Source organism: Sorex araneus, chromosome 6 (assembly GCF_027595985.1).
Source record: "Sorex araneus isolate mSorAra2 chromosome 6, mSorAra2.pri, whole genome shotgun sequence".
NCBI lineage: Eukaryota > Metazoa > Chordata > Mammalia > Eulipotyphla > Soricidae > Sorex > Sorex araneus.
Genome location: NC_073307.1, coordinates 115005413 through 115022306, shown reverse-complemented (window position 1 = coordinate 115022306; position 16894 = coordinate 115005413). Strand labels below are relative to the sequence as shown.

The 16894-nt window shown below is 46.9% G+C and overlaps 1 protein-coding gene across 8 annotated transcripts in view; it reads right to left on the bottom strand.

Moving 5' to 3' along the window:
- Positions 1-16894, bottom strand: part of BMAL1 (basic helix-loop-helix ARNT like 1) — a 108547-nt gene that overhangs the window by 58198 nt on the left and 33455 nt on the right. For 3 of the 8 annotated variants that reach the window (XM_055141353.1, XM_055141352.1, XM_055141355.1), the window contains one exon: positions 708-765. The exons of the other annotated variants lie outside the window; for them this stretch is intronic. The gene's annotated coding sequence lies outside the window, so the exon portion shown is untranslated. The remainder of the gene's footprint in view (positions 1-707; positions 766-16894) is intronic. 8 annotated transcript variants of the gene reach the window in all.

Genomic DNA, 16894 nt, shown 5'->3' with positions numbered 1-16894 from the left:
GAACCCCTGGTTTTAGATACAATAATGATGATGTTGATAATCAAGGGAATCTGTCCAAGCTCTTGTCTTGGACAGCTACTGGGCATAGGGGACTTCTGAACCAATGACTGAAAAAGAGGTCACTGGTGGCAGGAATCAAGGAACTGCCGCGTCTTTGCTAGTGTCTACTGCTCACATATGAAGAAATGCACAGCCGAAAAGGATCAAGAGACTAAACTGAAGGGCCAGACCATCTCAGATAGAACAGACCTAGGAGCAAACGGATGAAAGAGGTAGGGCTACATTCAAATCCTGGCTCCACTAGCAACTAGCTGTGAGGCCTTGAGAAAGCTGTGGGGATGATAGTGATGATGTGTGTGAGTGTAACTACAAGTTATTCTTCAGTGACAACACAATGTCTAGAATAAGCAAGACTTATATACTTATGAAACATTCTATAATTTCACAGCAACCCTGAGAACCCTCTATTCTTTCTATTTTATAGATCTGGAGGAAAATGTTAAAGAGATTAAGTAGCAGGCCCCTAAATAACAGCTAGTTGGGATTTAAAGCTGAGCCCACAGGGTACTATTCTAAGCCCATGCTCTTAACACTAAACTTCATGGAACTGCCAAACTTGGGCCTCTTCATCCATAAAAGGGATAGCACTCACCCTGGTCGGGAGGTACGGATTAGAGAGGACGCATATGAAGTGCTTAACACAGTACCTGGCACATAGAGAGCTCTCCAGTGTAGCTATTACTGTTACTCTTGCGACATCTGGACCTTTGGAAGAGAAAGGGAGATGTGGGAGGTGAGCATCTGGTTACACAGATGGTACCGCTTTTCACTTAACAAGGCTCAACAAACACAATTCGGAACTTTGGACCAAGGTCTACAAGCCCGGGATGACAAGCTCTGGGTCAGGGACAGAGAGGGAACACTTCAGCAAGACAGGTCAGAAAGCACTGACTCTGAGACGAAAGGCTCACCAACAACTTTGAGAGAACTATGGATTTCTGGAGAAAGGAATATTTCAAGCTTCTGAGAAAGTTCTCGAGGGACAATTCCAGACAGCACGGCTATGCCTGGACAGGAATGTGGCCTGCTGTCTGTCTGTCTGTCTGACGCCCTGAAGCTCAAGGCAGGCTAAGATTTCCTGTGCATGTTTGTGGTAAGGGAGACGCTGAATCCCCAAGTTTCCAGTGAACTCCTCCTGAAACTTAGGCAGAACCTCGGCAATTTTTTTTTTTGCCTTTCTTTTTTTAAAAAGGAGAATTTGTTAGAGAGAACAGACGGGATCGACTTGCAGGAAGAAGCTGAATCCAGCTCACTGACATCACCATCTTGACTATGTTTTGATGAAAAGACCGAACCAGGGAGTGGATTCAAGCAGTAGAGGTGTTTCTCGGAGAGTCAACAGCTGCCACTGCTGCTACTGAGACACACAGCCCGGGGCTGACATTTGCACGGGAGGAAAAATACCATGAAGTGTCACCAGCCTTTTCCCAGCCAGCTTGTCCCCTCCTGGCTCACTTATAAAAGGAATCACTACACCAAGTTATCCCAGTCAGAACCAAAGTTACTCAAGAGCCTTCCCAGGCTGTCACTGGCCCCCTCGGCTCCAGGCCCACAGCTCTGCACAGGGCTCAGCATCCATTTCCTGGACCATTTTAACAGCCTCTAACTAGTTCTGCTGCCTCCCTCCTACAGTCCAGCCCCCACACTGCCACCAGCTGGCTTTCTAAAATAAAAGTGCTGACCACGTCACTCACCTCCTGAAAGAATGTCTACAAGAGATTTGCACTGCCTACAGAATAAGCACCAGTCTTGCATTGGTTCATTCACTTTTTTCACTCGCCTCCCTAACATGTGATGGTCACCTACTGTGTGCCAGGTTCTGTTGTGGGCCCTGGGGTGGTGAATGAGAGAAAGGGGGCGATATCTAGCTCGCCAACAGATCCTTGTGGATTTCCATTTGAGGGGAGAAAGAAGGAAAATAAGAAATGCAAGATCCAAAGTCCAACTCCAGCAGGGCTGAGCCACTACTGAAGGAAAACAGGCAAGGGGGGGAGGACAAAGTGAGGGCACGGGAGGCGGTTTTTCAGATGGATGAAACAGCATGTGAACAGAGAGCAGAATGGGGTGAGGGTGCCTGGCAAAGCCCTCAGAGAAGAAATGGTCCAGGTAGAGAAGCCCAAGTACCCAGGTCCCAGAAGTGAAACAGAGAAATAGCAAGACAGCGGCTGCAAGGGAGTAAATAAATGGGAGTAGCTGAGAGCTGAGCCTGGGGAAGGAGGAGGTGCTGGCGGCCCCGCAGGCACTGGGATTGTATTCCAAGGACCCGTGGAAGAAGCCGCTGGAGAGTGTAGGGCAGGAGAGTGGCACCATCTTCTTTGCCACTTGGAAGAAAGATCCCTCTGCCTGACTATGGAAGACAGTGAGGCCAGCATGCAAGCAGGGAGACATGCCAGGACACGGGGGTTGACTGGACGAGAACAGAGAGGAGCCGGGTCTTTCAGAACGGGCTCTGAAGGAGCAGCTGTGAAGAACTGTCAGCATCTGATGAGAGGAATGAGAAGGGACAGGATCAAAGACAGGGGCCTGCCTTTGTGGGCAGGGAGCCAGGAGTGATGCCACATAATAAGGCAAAGAATGGGGAGGTACAGGGCTATGTTTGTTTTTAGTTTTTGTTTTCCCTTACAAGAAAAAGAAAAAAACAGGACTCCTGTTCAGTGACACCGTGCCTGGGATGCCCATTAAACACTGATGTGTAAGTGCTGAGTGGGCAGGGAGTCGGGGGAGGAAGGTGAAGACCAGGGCAGTTGGCATACAGCTGACCACCAGGACACAGCAACTGTGGTCCTCCTTGTCTTCCTCCCAGCTCCAGACAGGTACCCAGAGGTCACCTCCTCCAAGGCTCTGCCACCACCCCGTAGCTCCTTCTCCTTAGAACGCTCTTGACCTGGACTTCTGCTCTGCAGACTCCTACTCACCCCTTAAGATTTGCTCGGCAGTCACCTTTTGTCTCCTGACTCCCCACTACAGACCCCCTTGGACCCCTCTCCCCCCACAGTGCACTACTGTATGTCCTGATGACAGCACAAGCCCGCGGTGTCACCTTTGTTGACCTGTACCTCCCCTCCCCCGTGTGCTTCGGGTGGGCAGTGAGCATAAGCAGGTTCCTCTCTGTATGTCACCACCTCGCAACATAAAGGCCTGAGCATGGCGAGCATTTGCTAAATGAATGGAGTTCTCCTCTCAGTGGAGAGGCACAAGAAATTATATACATGCAAACTGACTCACGCTGCAGCTGCTGTCTGCAAGGGGGTAAGGTGTGGGGGGGAATAAGGCGCTGCCACTGAAGCACTAATAAAGCTCAATGGGGTAGAACGGTATTTTGCTCTGAGGCGTCTCTTAACACAAAAGAGCTTCACGAAATCTAAGGGCGGAGGATTTCAGAGTGCTGTGAGGTGTGAGTGCGGCACCAGAGGAAGGAGCTCTGGGAGTCTAAACCCCACACACAGCCTCCTTCCCTTGGGAGAGGCGAGCCTGCAGGTAGGTGCCATGTACCGACCTTTACATCACAAGCATCAGAGGCTCTGCAATTTGCTCACAGTTACAGAGCTGGGAAGGACACGAGTCTGGGCGCACACTCTGGCCGGACATGAACACCTGCATTCCCTCAGCATGTGCCACCGCCTCACTCTATGGCATGAGGCCATATAGCAGGCAGGAGCCCACGGAGGACAGAGCAGAGGGGATCACTGGAGCTGATATCTCAGTCCCTACATCCAGGCTAGACCTGGGCAGCGCTGCCTCTGCCATCTCCCATGGACTCCTCGCAAATCGCAACCGAGTAGCCTATTTGCCATTGGTCCTTAGGAATAAAACACAGAGGCATGGAAAACTGGGCATCACACTGGTTGTTACAGCTACTCAGGAAGCCAGGAAGCCAAGTGAGGGACGCTGTCTCCACACTGCACGGGTAACAGCCAGCAGCACAGATCAAACTGACCCTCAGCGGTGGCAGCTGTCTCCTCCATTCAACTGTCTGCTGCCCACCCGCTGTGGACAAGGCCTCCAGCACAGCAGCAGAGCAGGGGCATGAGAACCGGGGGTTGCATCACAGTTTTGCCCACCGGCAGAACAGGTGACTTATTAACACCGTGAGCCTCAATTTCCTCATCTGTGTGAATGACCAGTCCCTGTTTCATCAAGTTGTCCTGTCAACTACATGGGATGACACATATCCTTGGCATATAGAAAGAATTCATAAAATAGCAAATGGTCGGTCGTTTGTTCATGGTGGAGGAAGAAAAAAAAAACATTCATCCTGTAGGAGAAAGGATTGGAAGGGGGGAGAAATGGGAAGGGGGTGTAGTTCTGTCAAACTCTAGTAAAAGCTCAGCAGGGTGAAGTAGCACCATTCTCTGTGCATTTATTAAAGCATAAAGCGATTCTTTCAGGAATTTCAGCAGCCACTGTTTTGGAGTATCCCCAGAGAAGAATCTTTTCTCTATGCAGGCAAATGAGAGTGGGCTCACATTGACAGGCTACGCTGAACATCTGAAAAGCATCTTTCAGATTTTTAACTCATGCATTCCTCAAAATGCTCCGGTGAGAACATGTCTATCCCTATTTTGCAGAGGGTACACTGACATTTAGACCAGTGAGGTCAGCAGGCAGATGCTCACACTGCTAAAAACAAGGAGGCCAGCTATGTCACCCTGTTAGAAATTTTGGACACCCTGGAGTGTGCAGCCACGACTTTGGCCATGCAACATTTCAAACTCTCTAACACTGATAAACCAGGAGTAGCACAAGAGATTGGATGGGATGTAATGTAGAAGGCAACCAACCTCAATTAACAAAATGTAAACACAGAAGGCTTAACCTGTAAGAACATCTTAGTAATCTCATGCAAGGGCTTAAGGGCTCCATGGTGAGATGTGAGAACAATCTTCACTAACTTTCTTCTAAAGAAACATATTTTTTGATCATCCTTTTAGTAAATTATTTATAACAGGCAATGTAAAATAAAATTGTTGAGGACCTGCTATGGCGGCAAGCTCAAGGGTAGCTGAGAAAAACGGGAAATAATGGTGGTGAGAAAGTGCAATGGTGTGGAATATTGACTGTAACTAAACTAATGACTTAACAAAGTTATTAAGAATAAAGTGATACGGTGGGCAAGCAATTGGGGCTCAGTGGTAGAGCATGGATTTTAGTGCAACTGATAATAAAAATTTTTTAATTAAAAATTAAAAAATAGGGCTGGAGCAATAGCACAGCGGGTAGGGCATTTGCCTTGCATGCGGCCAACCTGGATTCAATTCCCAGCATCCCATATGGTCCCCATCCGCCAGGAGTAATTCCTGAGTGTAGACCCAGGAGTAACCCCTGTGCATCCCGGGTGTGACCCAAAAATTAAAAAATAAATCAGTAAAAAATAAAAAGGAGGAGGCCAGGATGTGAAGCCGGGCCTCTCCAGTCATCCTGGCCCCTGTCTTCTCTGGACCTGACCAACTATTGTGGATCTAATGAAGTTGAGGACATCTTGGAATGAAGCTCTGATCTACCTCAAGGCTTGTAAAGTGGGGTCAGCACTTTATAAGGAACCTTGACCAATACTGGTTAGCAAAAGCCAGGTACCGACACCAAAGCCTTCAGAGAAGACCGCACTCAAATTTCACATGCACTCAGCAGGAGGTGGAGCTACATTCTGGATAGGCAGTTCTCAGCCACACAGGATCAGAGAAGGATCCTGGGAAAGACCATTTCCAAATACCAAGAACACTGACATAAGTATTAGCACTCCTAGGAGGAAGCTGTGGCCCAAAGTGACCACAGGAAGTCTGGAAATAAGACTTCCCTTTCCTTTCTCCACCCCCAGCTTGGAAAAGGAAACCTCCATGAGACACTCGGCCTGCACTATGTGGAGCCCCAAGACCTGTGCCCCAAGTGCTGTCACTCACCCACTGTGGGACCCTCAGTCAGTCAGTGTCTCCGCTCTACATGGCAGGGAAGGAAGAGGCAGAGGGCCACTGTGAGCGAAAAACATGTGAGGGACCAGTCAAAGTGAAGCACTCTCAGGTGAAAGGCAAATGAGAGTGGGCTCACATTGACAGGCTACGCTGAACATCTGAAAAGCATCTTTCAGATTTTTAACTCAAGCATTCTTCAAAATGCTCCTGTGAGAACATGTCTATCCCTATTTTGCAGAGGGTACACTGACATTTAGACCAGTGAGGTCAGCAGGCAGATGCTCACACTGCTAAAAACAAGGAGGCCAGCTATGTCACCTATTTTGCTGGGAATCCTTGTCCCCCACTCTCTCCACTCTATAGTCCTTGCTCCCTTAAGTCCATTCCAATGTTGACCCAGCCTCGGGCCTAGGGGCAGGCAAGCAGGAAGGGGCTGCTGGGGAGGGAGGGAAGCTTTGTGCTTTGTGCTTTGGCTGTTACCCATCCAAAGAGTACCTGGCACAACCGAAGCCCTTAACTTCCTACTCAATCACTGGTTATAGTATGTGAGGAACACTACTCGTCACCTTTTAGGATAATAACTGTCAGCAAAATCAATGTTTGAAAATCATCTCACTAAACCTACAAACTTATGTATTTTTAATGCTTTTCTAAGGCAAATTGTATCATTTTGACTGCATGTTTATGAGCTTTTGAAATTTACTTCTCATATATTTAAGCAAAAACTAGATTATTGCAACCATAATCACATACTCTTGGGAGAAGTGTGAACTGGTGTAGACTTTCTTGGAGTATAATTTGATAATGTCCAGATTTAAATAACTGCTTAAGATAAAAAACAACAACAACAACAACACACACATGACTTCTAGGTGGGATTCTTTAGCACACATACACACACACACAAATCTTGTGAAAGTTTACAAGTATGTGCAATAACTTCCATAGCAGCAATGGCTGTAATGACAAAAAGTCAGATATGACTCCAGTGTCTGCCACTACAGGAATAATCAAACTGAAAAAGCATTTGTGGGGCTGGATTTAGAGCACATGCCCAGAAGGTGCCCAACCAGGTTCAATTTACAGCACCACGTGGTCCATGGAAGACCTCTGGGTGCAGCTCTGGAGGCCCTGGGCATCACTGGATGTGGCCCTGAAGGCCCCTAATCTCTGCTGCATGTTCCAGGTATCCCTGGCATAGCAGGACCTCAGCAGCATTGCATCAACCCCAGTCTCTGCACTGAACCCAGGCCAGACTGGCCAAAAACACCTGCTGAGGCTCCCAAATCTCCTCAGCATTGCTTAGCCCCCCAACCCCACTCCCACATACACACACGGAAGTATCCATCCTGGGGCTAGAGAGAGAATACACTGGGTAAGGCACTTGCCTTGTACATGACTAATGGGATTCCATTCCTGATACCAGATATGGTCCCCAAAGCACTACCAGGAGTAACCCCTGGACACAGATCCAGGAGTAAGCCCTGAGTACTGCTGGTCTGACCCAAAAGCCCACCCCCCCAAAATATAAAGTATCCATACCACTGAATACAACTGTCAAATATAATAAGGTATTTTATCTGTACATACTGATTTGGGAAGATAACCATAATAAGTGCTAGTCAGTGATAAAGAAAAGTGAAAATATATATGCTGGGGTAAAGGATGCAGGGAGACAGGACAAATGGGTACAGTTCAAGACTGTAACCAACAAATGTTCAAAGATACCAATCGGTTTGGTGGTCAAGGGTGGGGATCTAAGAGGCTTTCTATTTTACAATTATTTATTTTATAACTTCATTAAGTCATCATTTTATTTAAAGATGTTCAACATCCAACACCAATCTAAAAGACTTTATTTTACTGCCCTTTGGTGATTTCTGAATTTATTCCCATTATATAGCTTTTATGGTAATAAAAGTAATAAACAGATTTTTAAAACTGATGGAATGTTAGTTTTGAAAACTTCAGTACACACAAGGTCTCCCCTATATTTCCCATGCAGGACCCTGTGCCTTACTGACATTCCTGCAGGAGGCCAGTCACAACCCTGTGCCCACTCCACTGGCTGACAGGCTCCCTGAGAAGGAGGCTGCAAAGGGCCTGATCTCCAGCGCCGATAATCTCAAACTCCTCCTCACCCATTTCTATAGAGCATTTGCCAAACTGCAGCCATTCCAGTGACTGAGCTAATAAAAAAGCCTATGGGTCTTTAATTATTCAAACTTTATTACATCATAAATTATTAAATTAAAACCTCTTCACATGTTTTAACCTCCCTTTGAGGCGATCAAAATTTATATCCCCCATTTTTCTGTTGACTTGTTAGCCTTGCTAAAGACTTCTTAGAAATTGTTAATGAGCAAACCGTGCATAAAGGAGAGGAGATTCTACTACCCCCAAAGAAGACTAGGATACGAGAGCCACGCATTAGGTGATGTGCACATTCTACCCAAGAGTTATCAGAAAAATGCTAGCTTAGAGATGAGACATGATCTTCCTACCTTGGGTCAAAGTTGCTGATGAAAATAATTGTCACCTGATCCCTGGTGTGGAAGGGGTGTTGGGGAACTCAGAAAGACAACACAGAGACCTAAAGATGTACAGGCGGGGGCGCTGGGTTGGAGGAACCAGCTGCCAAAAGGGACGGCCATGCTGTGTGTCAGAGAAGAGCCATGCCAGAGACAAGACTTTTGTTGCTGGGCCTTCCAACTTTCACAGAGGGCGAGAAGTCCAGATTTCTAGACAATAGCACTGTAACACTATATCACTGTTGTCCCATTGTTCATCCATTTGCTTGAGTGGGCACCAGTAACGTCTACATTGTGAGACTTGTTGTTACTGTTTTTGGCATATCAAATACGCCACAGGTAGCTTGCCAGGCTCTGCCATGCGGGTGAAATACTCTCGGTAGCTTGCCAGGCTCTCTGAGAGAGATGGAGGAATCAGCCACGTGCAAGGCCCTACCCGCTGTGCTATCGCTCCAGTCCATTCTAGACAATAGCTACCAAAACTTAAGTGCTGGCCATGTCTTTTAGAAGGTTTAAAACTTGGGGTCAGAGTGACAGTACAGCAAGTAAGATGCTGGCACTGCATACTGCTGAGTTGGGTTCAACCCCTGGTATCCCATATGGTCCCCCAAGCCCCAGAGCACAGAGGAGTGATTCCTGAGCACAGAGCCCAGAGTAAGCCCTGAGCGCTGATGGATGGGCCCCAAACCAAAAGACAACAAACAAAAACATTCGGGGGGTTACCCACATTTCAACCTGAGATATGATTTCTTTCTTTCATTTTATGGGAACCTTTGGCTCTCTCCCTTCTGGAAAAGCCTGCATATTTTCTCTCCCCACTCTACCACTCAGCTCCTATTTCCCGAAATAAAACTATTTTACTTAAAAAATTAAACGAAATAAAAGAACACTGTGAGAACTGAACAAAACCTCTCCACAGGCCAGATGCAGCCAGTGAGTTGTGGATTTTCAATCTCTCTCTGGAATCACTACATTTTCTTGCCTTGGTGAATTTTGTTCAATTTTATTTTCAGAAGGTACAAGAGTCAAGCACTTCATGTTAAGAAATACTGAGAAACAACTATAGTCATCTATATCAAATGTATTACATTTATTTAGCTGTCCTAAACACTAAATTTCTTCAGAATTTCTCAGGTCCAGAAAAAATCACAATTTGCTGTTGATGAGCCTACAAGAATTTACTATGCTAGTGTGTTTTACCTGCTCATTATTTAAAAAGTAAAGTAATAACTCCAACCACCAAAAATACTCCTCCAGGTGCCGGTGCTGTTTTGGCACTTGGCATCCAGGATCATTAATATGGGTCACAACATCTCTGGGCAAGATTCCAATAATCTCCTTTCTGAGAAATCACTCTTCAAAACAAAACCCAAAACAACAAAGAACCTAGAATCAACATAAAAAAAATGGGGCTCAGTCAATTTTGCCAATATCAAAACAACAGATGTTTGTACCAATATCTGCACATGATTTGTAATTCAGGTGTTTTTTTTTAACTTTTTTTTTTTCGGGGGTGTGGTGGTGTTTAGGTCACACCAGGGGATACTCATGGGTTTCTCCTGGCTCTGCACTCAGGAATCACTCCGGGAGGTACTCGGGAGACTGTATGTGATACCAGGGATTGAGCCAGGGTTAGTTGCAAGCAAGGCAAAAACTGTACCCACTGAACTATCTTCTGAGTCCCTGTCACATGCTTTTCTTTTATACAGACTCATTCCTCAGCCTTAAACGTGCATTTTAGACTTTGTAGTTCTTCCAAAGTCTATACACAGTTATCAACAATGCTACTTAAAAAAAAAAAAACAATGATAACAGATGGGTGGCATTTTCTATATGACAATACTAAGCATGTTTTCCTTTCACCTTCATAGAACACTCATAAAGGTTATTACTATTATCATCATCCTATTTTTAATGCCAATAACAATTTTTTATAAGAGCCACACCCAGCAGAGCTGGGGGCGGGGGCGGCGTCACTTTCAGCAATACCCAACCCAGCAGTGGGGGAGGAGTGCTGGGGATTGAACTCAGGAGAGGAAACAGACTCCGAGTTGTTTGGGTGATTTGTCTCCAGCAGCACCACTAGAACGTGCAGAGCTCTTCCTCTAACACACGTTTGCACCCAAAGCCTGAGACGAGCATACCCAGTTCCCTAAGGTGGCATCTTGGAGACCATGGTGTGTAAACCTAATTTCAGCTGCCTGCAAAATAACCTGGGGTGTGGCTAACCACCTCCTCCCCCTGCTCCTCCCTCCGTGCCCACTTTCCCCACTTGGTCAGCAGCCATTTTTTTTCAGTTTTTATTTTCCCCATTCAAAAGCAGTATGAGTCACTTGGAGCCCGGCCATCCTGGCCCTACGGAGTCCTGGAGGCCTGGTGAGGTGCCCCTGGAGGATGGGGCTTCCAGGCTGCCAACCTAAGCAATGTGGTTCCAGCCTGGCCCAATCTGCACATCTGTCTGATGGGTCTGGGAAGAGGGTCCTGACCATCACAACCCTGTGAAATGCCTGCTGGGGTGCCAACAGGGAGTGGGAGGGTAGAGGAAAAGGAGGAACCATTGGCTCGGGAGAGGAGAAGGTGTTTATTTTGGCAATATCTATAAAATATCTATTACCTAAACCCCTATATTACACCCCCGAGAAAGTCTGTAATGTGCTGGAGGGTAAACAGGTAAGTAAAAATTCAAGCAAGAAACTCGCACTCACATACCTCCCCCCCCCCCCCGCAACACACACACACACACACACACACACACACACAAACCAGTACAATAGTATAGAGCTGCTGTTCCTAAGGTGTTAACTTCTTCCTTCCCTTCTGCCAACTCCAGAGCCTGGGAGTAGGCAGGTCCAAAGGAACAGAGGGAGGTGCTGGCTATCTCCTGCAGAGAGTGGGGTGAGGGGCAGGTGGCGGGAACATTTTCTTACAAAGGGTAGTAGGGGGGGGAATACAAGGAGGTAACAGGGACCCTGGGAATGGGCAAAAGAACACAGACACTCTCAAGCATTCTGTATAGAAACAGGAGACAAAGGTGAAGCCCAAGATATGCTGGGGGCTGAGGGGTGGGGGGCCGGGGGAACCCTTTTTATGTTCCTAGCCTAGACTCCATAGATGTGACACAAGAGACCAGGAGAAATGGCAGATAAGTGGCCTTCTGAGAAGTCAGGAGAAATAGCATGAGCTTGTACTAAGCTACTTAGGTCAGATTCTTCCATGCTAGGGCCTGGAATGGATGTATTAATGGAACACTCACACAACAGAATGCGGGGGTTGGAGCAATAGCACAGCGGGTAGGGCATTTGCCTTGCAAGTGGCCAACCCAGGTTCGATTCCCAGCATCCCATATGGTCCCTCGAGCACTGCCAGGAGTAATTCCTGAGTGCATGAGCCAGGAGTAACCCCAGTGCATTGCCGGGTGTGACCCAAAAAAAGCAAAAAAAAACCAAAACAAAAGACACACAACAGAATGCAAGCTGGCCTCTGTGGAGAGGCTGTGAAAGAGGCTTCCCATCAGGGAAGCTTCCCCAGAAGAGGCAGATCCAGTGAGATCTCAAAGGGGAACCCGGAGCGTGCATTCCGGGCGGAGGGAGTGGCTCATGGAAAGTCCCTGAAAGGAAAGCGAACATCACAAGCCTTTACAGGCCAGGCAAGCAGGGCCAAGTGCCAGCTGGAGCACCCCGGTCAGCGGGTCACCTGCGGACTGCCTCTTCAAGTGATCACTCCCAGTAACTGGGAGCCTCCAAATTAAATAAACGCGCTTCTGAGCATGACTTCCAGGTCCGTGGCTGAAGCAGGACATGAAGAAGATGCAGCAAGTGCATCTTGAAGGCCACAGATGAAAGCATGAGAAGGACTGTGGCTTGGAGGTGCTGTGCCAGCTTCCCTGGGGAATATGGATGCACAGCTGGCCTCCCCAGGAACAGGGGCTCCTCTTGTCTACTCCTCCTCAGTATCTGACCTTTATAAAGTTTCGAATGAAGACAGAGATGGCCTGAGGCTCGGCACCTCCACAAACTAGATCTCTGCACCCTCCAGCTAGAAAAAGACTCTGCTGGACTACGCGTGAGGATGGGGGTCCGGAGAGGTTAGTAAGAATCATCTTGGCTAATTTAGGAAATCTGGAATGTATCCAGGATGAAGCTGGGTGGACCTTAAGAATGAGTAGTCCTTGATTTATTTTTCATTTTTGAATTGCCATTACTATTCCATCAAGAGAAGTTTTGTGGGTTTTTGTTTGTTTGTTTGTTTTGTTTTTTTTAATTCAAGGACAAAGAAGACAAAAAAGTTATACTGCTGAGCCCTTGGTGTTCTAGGAAATACAACAGGCAGCTTCAGACTGAGATGCCCAGAATAAGCCATCCTGCACTCAACGCTGAGGACTCAAAGAAATTCCAGGGCCACTGGCCCCCGATTCCCAATACATTCATCACATCAAAAATCTGTTGTTCCACTGCACAGACTTTGCTCTCCTCTTTCAACAGTTTCTGAGCCAAGTGCACTGTTGCTGGCATCATGAGCCAAGAGGTTCTGTGGTACAAGTGCATGTATGTGCGCTATGTGTGGTGTGTCTATATGTGTGTGTATGTGTATGCAGGAATGGCTAATATGTGTATGTTTGTATGTACACATGAACTGAGAGTTGTGGGTATGGTCTTTAATCTTACAGAGCCGGTTTCCTAAATATAACAGAGCAATTTAACAGTTATGTTGATAAATACTTTGTGGGAGAAAGAAATGCAGGGTGTTCTAGAAGCCAAGAAGAAGGTCATATCCAGAATACAGTAAAGTGCAGGGTCAGAAAGGAAGGTGTCCAAAAATAATAATAATAAAAAAATAACCAGAGCTGAGTTACAAAGATGGGGAGCAGGGAATGGGTCATTCCCAGGAGAAGGCCCAAAACTAGCAAAGGCACCAACTGTTGAGTGGCTGGGCCTGGGTCAGTAGAATTGGGGGAACTTGAAATGAGGAAGTGGTAAAAGGCCAGACTGTGTGCCGGATTGCTGAAAAAGTGCCGACTTCATTCTGTAAGAAATGAGGAGTCCCTGAAGAGTTTGCAACAGAAGGAAGCCATGAGTTAGAAAGAAACCTCATGCTGTTAGGAGAATAGGGTGATGAAGGACAAAGCAGGTCTGAGATGTTAAAAGCAAATCTCAGTGATGAGTCCTAAGTGAAAGAGTGGAGGAGGACAGAGTAAATGAGAAAAAGTGCTGAGGGAGCAGGGTGTGGTTTCTCACCCCACAACGGGGAGTTACAAAAGCACCAGCAAAGGGTGGGATATGAGGTGCCCACGAGCAGCCAGTAGGATTGAGGACTATGAGGACACTCAGGGCTGGACCTATGGATCTGGGGTCTTCAGGATGGACATGAGCGGTGGATGAATTTACCAAGAGAGAGAACCTGAGGCGACAAGATCAAGCAAAACCTTAAGTTAAGGACAAAGAAAAGAAAAGTAGCAACTCAGGCTACGGACGTCGATTCTGGAAGGTTAGAGAAGAACCAGAGCAAAGCAGCAGGCGAGGAGAGTGCTCTCTGCAAGGGGCCTGGGCCGGGGCCGGGGCCCTCACAGGAAGCAGCTAGCTGGGCATTAGAAACCACTGCCAAGCAAAAGACGACGTAAAGTGCTGGCTGCTCTACCAAAACCTGGGGGGTCGCCCCAAAGAACACTCTTGGGACTTTCACCCTAACTTGCTCAATGTCTCACTTCCTTTCTTGGTGGGCCTATCTGATGACCCTAACTCAGCTACAAAGCCCATCACCTGTGTCTCTTCTTCACTATGTCCTCTCGCTTTGGAGTGCGAGCAGACCGACCTCACCTCACATACCTGTTCAGTCTATCTCCCTTGCTGGAACATCTGCCTCAGGATGACAGAGGACTTGTCCTTTGTCACCTCTACAACCTTTGTGTCAATTGCCGTGCCTGGAAGTCAGAGGGTCACCTCTCGTCCAGGTTCCTTGGCTCACTAGGAGCAACAAATATTCAGTGCGCATATCTGACTTATACAAGACCTTGGTAGAGTGGTGAGACAAAATAGGTCCCTGTCTTTGGAGCCTTAAGTCGGAAATGAGCAGAGAGAAATATCAAGCATTTTAACAAGTCAATTCCATACAATTTCCATCGCACCAGGTCTGGAATCTTACTAGCATGCCTTCTAGTGATATTTCCTTTCTCAGCCCGAGGCTGCCACCTTCTTCGGCTGAAGGAACATTTTAGCTGGGGTAACAGTTAAAAGAAGTGTCTGAGTTTGGTCTTAGTCTCCTACAGCGATCCCACACTTCTTCTACCCTTTGAATAGACTCCCAAGAAGTGGAAACACCCACTCTAGGCTCCAAATATTTAATCTGAAGTGCTCAATCTGTCTCCATTTCTTTTATATAAGTAGAAGGAGAAATTGCAGTTAAGTGGGGGGGAGGGGGGAGAAACAGGGAGCAGCATAAACCAGAGGTCAGAGAGAGCTGGGTTCAAATCTCTATAATCTTGGGCAGGTTACTCAACCTCTATGGTCTGATTTCCTTACTGCTGAAATAGGTATACCAAGCCCACATCACAGGACACTGCAAAGATGAAATGGAACGTTAAGTACAGCGCACTCAGCAGCGTGCCAGGACCTTAGCGATGGTTCAAAACCAGTTACATCTGTTGCTTTTATTACTAGATTTCTAACTGCTATAGTCACATAAACCAAGCCAGAAATGACTCAAAATTCCAACCAACGAACACGCATTCATAATACCCAGGGCACATGTTAATATCTAGCTGAATGACTTCTCTCAAATTTCCATCCTGGGGCAGACTACAGGGAAAGCTTAATTTCAATGTCTTGCTCTACCCTGCTTCTTCCTCCAACATAGGCAAATGCAGCTATTTCCCCAACAGATCACATCTTGTCTCGTGGCAAGAGTCCAGACACGGGCTGGATTCCATGGTGCAAGTTGTGGCAGAGTTATGTACGCCACACCTCAAAGGAGGCAAAATGAACACAATCTCAGGCCCAAGTTATACACAAACTCCTAAACACTGTTTGGCTCCAGACAAGGAAATAAGAACTGGTTACAGCATGCTTTCCCTGCCTCAAAGCTAAAGGAAAGGTTATTTTGACAGGCAGATACTGAAATCTCTATCCCTTCCACCTTAACTCACTAGTGTCTCTGATTCTTTAGCCTTCAGTTATGTCTGTCCCTGTGAAATCTGGCTCTCCCCCACCACTACCACTGCCACCTCTTTTTGTGCCATCACATCCATAGCTTTCCTGCAGGTCCTTTCTCCTCAGGTGCTCGCCACTTGAGCCTTAGCCCTCTGCTCAAGGGTGGCGTTTTTTTTTTGGTTGTAGTCATCCCTAACAGTTTTCAGGGATTAATCATGTCTCAGTGCTCAAAGATCACTCCTACTGGTGTTTGAGTGACCATATGCAGTGCAGGAGATTGACTGTCAGCCACAGACAAGGCAAGTGCCCTACTCACTGTACTATCTCTTTAGCCCTGTGGGACCTTTCATCCTAAGTCTTCCTTTCCGCATTTCCAGACCCACCCCTCCTAGTCTGGGTCTCAGCACTGCAATCCCAGGGATGATGAGCCATGATCATCTTGTTGTCAACGTTTTCAAAGCTAGATGTGTCCATGACCATTCTCTAACCCAATATTCACATTTCTATTGTGGTACTACTGTAAATCATTAAGTTTAAAATTTCCATCAATTTGGACCCAGAAAATTCTGTGTAGAATATCTGTTTTCCAATTGTAGGATCAAGAGCTCAAATAAACCCCCAGCATTTCACATGCACTGAGCAGGATCCTGGCAGCTCTGCAGGTTGTAGTCCCTGCCAATGCAAGTCTTTTTCAGCTGTACCACAGCCAGGTGTGTGTATGAGCACCACAAAACAGGGTGTAGCCCCCAGCGAGCATTGCAACTAAAAACATGCAAGCACCAAGGCTGGGAGGGCGACCTCTGGTGGGCATGTGCATGAGTGTAAGGTAACCCCTGGTGATCACCAACAGAACTTGTGAGCCTCACTCGTGCAAGCTCACCCATGCAAGCTCTACAACTAACAGATTGCAAACTGCAGTGGACACTGAGCTCAACGGTGACTGCACTCTGGCAAAGACCACAGTCAGGCATGAGTGCGACCTCTGGATATCTGAGTAACATCAATAACCATAAGGAGAAGGGGGAGTGAACAAAAAAATAAAAACAATTGTATCTTCTTTTCCTGTCTTTATAATCTAATGATTCTGCAAATTCTATGACACCCCCCTTTGCAGTAGCCCTTCTATTGGTTCGATTTAACCATCACTGATCAATCGACCTCATGACTAGACTTCTCCTGGAGTCTTCGAACAAACCTAGGCCTCTTGTCCAGTCCCAGAAGAAGGACCCTAAAATATCCATTTTCCACTGCCCTT